This window comes from Solanum lycopersicum, chromosome 8 (assembly GCF_036512215.1).
Source record: "Solanum lycopersicum chromosome 8, SLM_r2.1".
NCBI classification, from domain to species: domain Eukaryota; kingdom Viridiplantae; phylum Streptophyta; class Magnoliopsida; order Solanales; family Solanaceae; genus Solanum; species Solanum lycopersicum.
This window is the reverse complement of record NC_090807.1, coordinates 13,281,486-13,287,485: the sequence shown is the minus strand read 5'-3', so window position 1 is coordinate 13,287,485 and position 6,000 is coordinate 13,281,486.

The following is a 6,000-nucleotide window of genomic DNA, read 5'->3' as shown; positions in this document are numbered from 1 at the left end:
AAGCTTGGATAAAGGGTAAGTTGGTTATGTTGTTTAGCTTTAATTTCGAAATGCTCTTGAGTGGTATGATCCACCTTCTTAGTGGCGGTGTTTACTTGAATTGTATGAATGTGAAGTTACTTGTTGATTGTGAATGAGATCATGAATGCATATTGTGTGAATAAATATGGAAATGAAGATACTCTTGTTAATGTGTTTTATGAAGCTTGTTATGAAAAGTATGCTAAGGATTATGTCTAAATGACTTATATGATTACATGAAACATGTTAAAGTGTGTGAGGTGATGAAAGAAGGTCTAAGCTTGTATAGAATTAAATGTAAATGAAATGATGCTTATGTGCAAGGTGTGCTCACATGTACACACACACTCACACTTGAATGAATGAATGAATGAAGCTATGTTAAGTCAAAAGGGGAGTTTCGGGGTGAACACTCTTCGTGAGTTGAGATGAAGTGTTTAGTAGCAACCTCACTATTCCTAATAGATTTCTAATGTAAGTTGGAGGATGGATACCCTTAGTGAGTTGAGATGTGGTGTCCAAAATTTATGCTTGACCTTTAGTAATGAATGTTGAGAATCCGTGGGGAGTTATGCCTAGCACCGAGAGGATATGAAGAAGAGGTGGTTACACTTCGTGAGTTGAGATGTTGTATTCCAATGTACCTCTTGATATGAGTACTCTTCGTTAGTAGAGAATGAGTTACTTAGTAGCAATTTCATTATCCCTTAAATATGCGCTCGCATGGGTGTAGCTATTGGGAAAGCCATGTAAAAGCTAAAACAAAGTAAGACCTCACCCTAGGCAAGTGAAGAGACCCTTCTCCGATAAGGGAAGTATCGGGATTCCATGTTTAGATCTCATGGTCTATGTCGGTTAAGCTAACCCCCATAAAAGTAATGAAAATTCTAAGTCATCTAAAAGAGTATACTACTTAGGGTAGGTAGTGAAATGAGACGCTATTTATCCATTACACTAGGTAGGCATTCCGAAAGGAGAGTCTTGGTGAGCCTTATATGAATTGAATGAACTAAGTCTCCTAAAAGAACGTACTACTTAGGGTAGGTGGTGAAATGGGACGCTATCTATCCATTGCACTAAGTGTTTTGAGGCCTTAGGTTGAGGTATGGGTGTTTAAGTAAGAAGTTGAGTTTTAAGAGTAAAGAGAGGTACCGAATGGTAATTATGTCATTCGAATTTTTTTTTTGAAAATCCGACAATTTCATTGATTTCAAAATATCTATTTTAGTATGTAGCACGTCCATTATAGCACACCTCAAACAATTTTATAGGGTCTAATCGGAAACTTGGACCTTTAGCTTTTCTACTTTTTGGTGTCTGGTGCAAAGGAACTACGTTCGGGGGTCCCCTAGTGCGTTCTCTAAGCGAGTGGTCCCGGAGCACCGAATTTGCGGGAGGTTCCTAATGTGTTTAATGGTGAAAAATGTTCCATGATCACAACACTGTTATCTCATTCGCGGACCTAAGAAATTTATTTTGCCTCGTTCGTAGAGTACTCCTCGCATTTGCGGATGCTTCTTTTAAAGATCATATTAGTGATATTTGAGACCCTTCCCTTTATCTCATTTCCACCATTTTCATCGTTTGAGAACTTTGGAGAAGATCTTTTGAGGGATCTTGAGGAAGTTCATTTTGGTAAGTGCATTTTACCTATTTTATTTCTTCAAATTTTATCCTCCGAAAATATTTTTAATTCCCGATTTCAATGTGGATTTGGGGGTTTTCTCCCAAAGTTGGGAAATCAATAATTACTTGATTTGAAGTTCGTTTCTTGTTTGTTTCTAAAGGGGTTTTCAACCAAGATTTACTTTTGACTTGTAGAATGTATTTTTCAAATGAAAAACTAATTTGAACCTTCTAATTTTTGAAGATATATTTGGATTGTTTTATCCCCGGTTCCTAACCTTTCCAATTTGAGTATCATTGGGCCTCTTTTAATGAATCATTTCCGTTCTTGATAGTTGGAGATAGTCTGGGAGATGGTTTCGTAGAAGAAGGGTTTTAATAGAGATGTTCGGGTGAAGTTTTGGCATTCGAGATATATTTGACTATTCTTTTTTAGACTTATATGAGTAGGCAATCTTTCTTATGAATTCAACTGTGGAATGAGATTGTAGCATGAAATTTAGAGGTAGGTAAGTGTAGACTTTCTTATTTAGCATGTGTGAGGCTTATTTGTGATGCTTAGCCTATGTTGAAGCCTCGTGTTATATCCTTAACTGTTTTGAGAACTTGTATATTTGAGAATTTGCTTGAGAGAAGGGTTTACATGTCGACTTCAAAATTTTGACATTAAGATGCTAAAATTAGGGATTCAAATTGATTTGTGATTATGTTAAATGTTATCTGTGGTAAATGTTGGGTTCAAATGACTATTCTCATATGAGGACATCCGTCATGACTTATTGAATTTGGAAATTTTGTACTATTTAGATCCATGTTATTGTATGTGTTGTGATGCATTCATCCTTATTCATCATACCATTGCTCATGAAAATATGAGGTAACTTAAGAATACTATTTTTATAAAGAAAATTAGACACCTTACATTTATCGTTGACCATAAGCTAGGTGGCAAGTTGATGAGATATGGATATTTCGAGATTTGTATATGACTCCGAATCCCCCATGCATGAAAGCTAAAACTCGGTAAGGTGTTTATCATGACTGCTTGTGCGACAACGTTGATTCCACCAGATCATTTCATTGCATTCCTTTGGCCAGTTTTGTTGTGTTATGTAACTTGTTTGCCTGTTTATATGAGTATTATCTGTCGCCTTATGTGTTAAGTTTATTCGTGTCGTTATTTTATTTATTGGCGGCACCGATGTTGGAATGAAACTTTTTTGTATGCAAGTGCAAAACGTTTCATAATGTGTTTCTTAAGTCTGATTTATTGCTTATACTTAGTGAGTCTAACCTACTGAGTACATGCAGATTATACTAACCCCTATTTCTATTATCTCTGTGATGGAAATCATACTCACCCATACTTCTGTTATCTCTCTCATGCAGATCCTAGTTAGGGTATTCCATATTACGGTTGATTGAATCTAGCAGGTGATTCTCTTCCTATGCTGTGGATCCTACTTTTCGGATCACCAACAATCTCCATCTTGCATTTACAGTCTTTAACTTTCTTTCAAAAACTTGAGTTGTACGATGAATTCTTGAATTGAAAACTTCTTGTTGTATTTTATTTCTCTCCGGTTGTGGCCTGAATTCCTTTTGGGAGTCTCGTATGTGTTAATTCATTCGGTTTACACATCAAATTGAGTTTTCGGGATGTTTGTCATCATGACCTCGATTTCGGATCATGACATATATAATGATATTGGAATAGTTGCGCTAAATTTGATAAGTTGATATAATGATATTAAACTAATATTGATTTGTTGCAGTGCTTGAAATTAAAAGAGTACACCAAGTAAACTTGATTTTTTTTATAAATACGCAACAATATTATAGTTTACAAAAAGTAAAAGATTCTACTATTTGATAGACTTAAAAATATTTAATAATGAAAAAATAAAAATAAGAAGAGGAGGAAAAAAAAGATAAATATAAGAATGATAATGCGGAATAATAACTATACCAAAATAAAAGAGAGAGAAAAAAGAAAAGTAAGACTATTTTAAACGTGGGAGAAATGCTGTGTTGAACAACAGAATATTGCTTTGCGTTTGTCTCAAGAAAAGGGGTAACAAACCCACAATTTGAGTGTTTATTTTACTCAAATAGTAAAATGTTCTATCTAAGCAAATGACATATTGTTTACAAAATAAAAAAATATTAATCTTACTCATGGATTTATAAAATTCCAAATCTTTTAAAGAAAGAACTCCAGATTAATATATTAACAAATTAATTGATAGATGAAAGTTCATCTTATTAGTTTATAATTTATGAACCTATGGTGACATGTACATACTATTGCACATATTTTGGTTGATGAGTTCTCAATGAAAAAAAAAGAAGAAAATATTTCTAAAGTAAATTCATCATATTTAATTAGTCTTTCATAAATACCTAATCTGGTTTGTCATTATTTTATTGGGTCTAATATGAAACTCCAAATCGAGAAATTTTTAGCTTTTTTTCTCGATAGCATAAAAATTGCTTTTACTTCTATTTAAAAACAGTTTTTTGATTTGCCCAACACTTCAATTTTTTAAAAAGTACTCCTTTCTTAATCAAATTAAATTAAGTGTATATAACCTTCCAACACAGACTCTATAAAACATGGATGGAAGAATCCTCGATATAAACAATATATTACTCTATCCGTTTGAAAAAAATAATCTCATTTACTTTTTTGTCTTCTAAAAATAGAATGATAATCTTTTTTTTGGCAAAGTTTTAACTTTGACTTTTCATGTGGCATGTTTAAAGGCACAAGATCAAAAGACATTTGATACATTTGATATAACTTTAATTTAAAATCACAAAATTTAAAAAATCCATTTTTTTTAAAAACTCAGTTTCAAATTAAGCTAGACTATTCTGTTTAAAAAGGAGAGAGTAATAGAATGTGATACTCATACTATGGCCATAATCCTAGATTGAGTGTTTTTATCCACCCATAATCCGATAACGAAAACTAAAATTCATAAACAAATAAGAAATAATGTTATGAAAAGAGTTACATTAGTAATCCTAAAAGAATGATGCTTTACTCTTGCATTGTGCTCCTAATCTAAACTTAGGAGTATTAAGCTAGATTATCTTAATAACGAAGCATAAACATGGAGAAAAAAACTAAAAAGAGAGTTAATTCACCGATATTAAAGATTTGATCTTAATTAGAAAGACATAAGTATAGAACATTAGGATACAAGGTACTTGGTAGCTCATGTGTTGTCAATACTTTTTGTGTGGGAGAGGACGGGAGTCAGTCTCCTCTTCTCTATTAAGTAGTATTAGTTAGTAGTCGGGTTGGATTTTATTTTTCAATTTTTATTATTATTTGTTACTTCATTTGCTGTGAGTATATATCTTGGTGTTATATTGACGTTATTTTTATTTCAATTTTGTTATGATTATACTTGTTTTGAGCCGATTGTCTATCGAAAATAACTTCTCTATTCCATGAAGGTAAGAATAAGGTTTGTGTCCATTGATTCTATCTTCTTTAGACTCCACGGAATATATTATTAGTATTATTATTATTATTATTATTATTATTATTGACAAATTTAAGATCACAGAATTTTTTATTTATTTTTTAAAGCATTAAATACATTCCAGTTTAAAATAAATAACTTCTTTTTCTAAAAAAAACTATATACACAATCAAACCAAGACGTATAAGCAGAATGACGAGCCACCCTTAAAGGTGTCACAATTCAAAAATAAAATTAAAAACATGGAAATTAGATTTTAACTATTCAGATGAAATTTTGACCTTACATAAACATGCATTGTAAAATTCAATACTTCCTGCCTAACTTTAGAAAATAGCAAACTGGTCCATAAGAACGGCATGATTAAAAATCATAAAAATACGCCACTAATTTTCAATTTAATATATTTATATCGTGACTTTCTAGAAAAAAAAGCCCCATGTGAAATGTGTCACACAAGTCTAGTCTTTTTGGGGTCCAATTTCTAGTTAAGAAGTAAATTCATAAAGGCGGTGGAAGCTAAATTGTACGACAATAAAATGGAACTATTAGTTTTAAATAATTTTAATAATTAATTAATAATTCACTGCCAACCTAAAAAATAAAAATAATATAATCTAGATTCCCTAAAATTCATGGTGTGCCAAGGAAAAATAAAGTTTCTCTTTCACTGCTTAGCGCACATATTTCATTTTCAAACAATTAGTCAAAGTTTGAACCGGTAAAACTGACCTTAATTATCATGCCAGAGTACTAAACCAAAAAAAAAAGAAGAAGAAGAAGAAGAGTAGAGATCTAAGTTTGTAGTTTCTAGAAATTTATTTTAGTTTTATATTTTTTTATAAGCAATTTTATT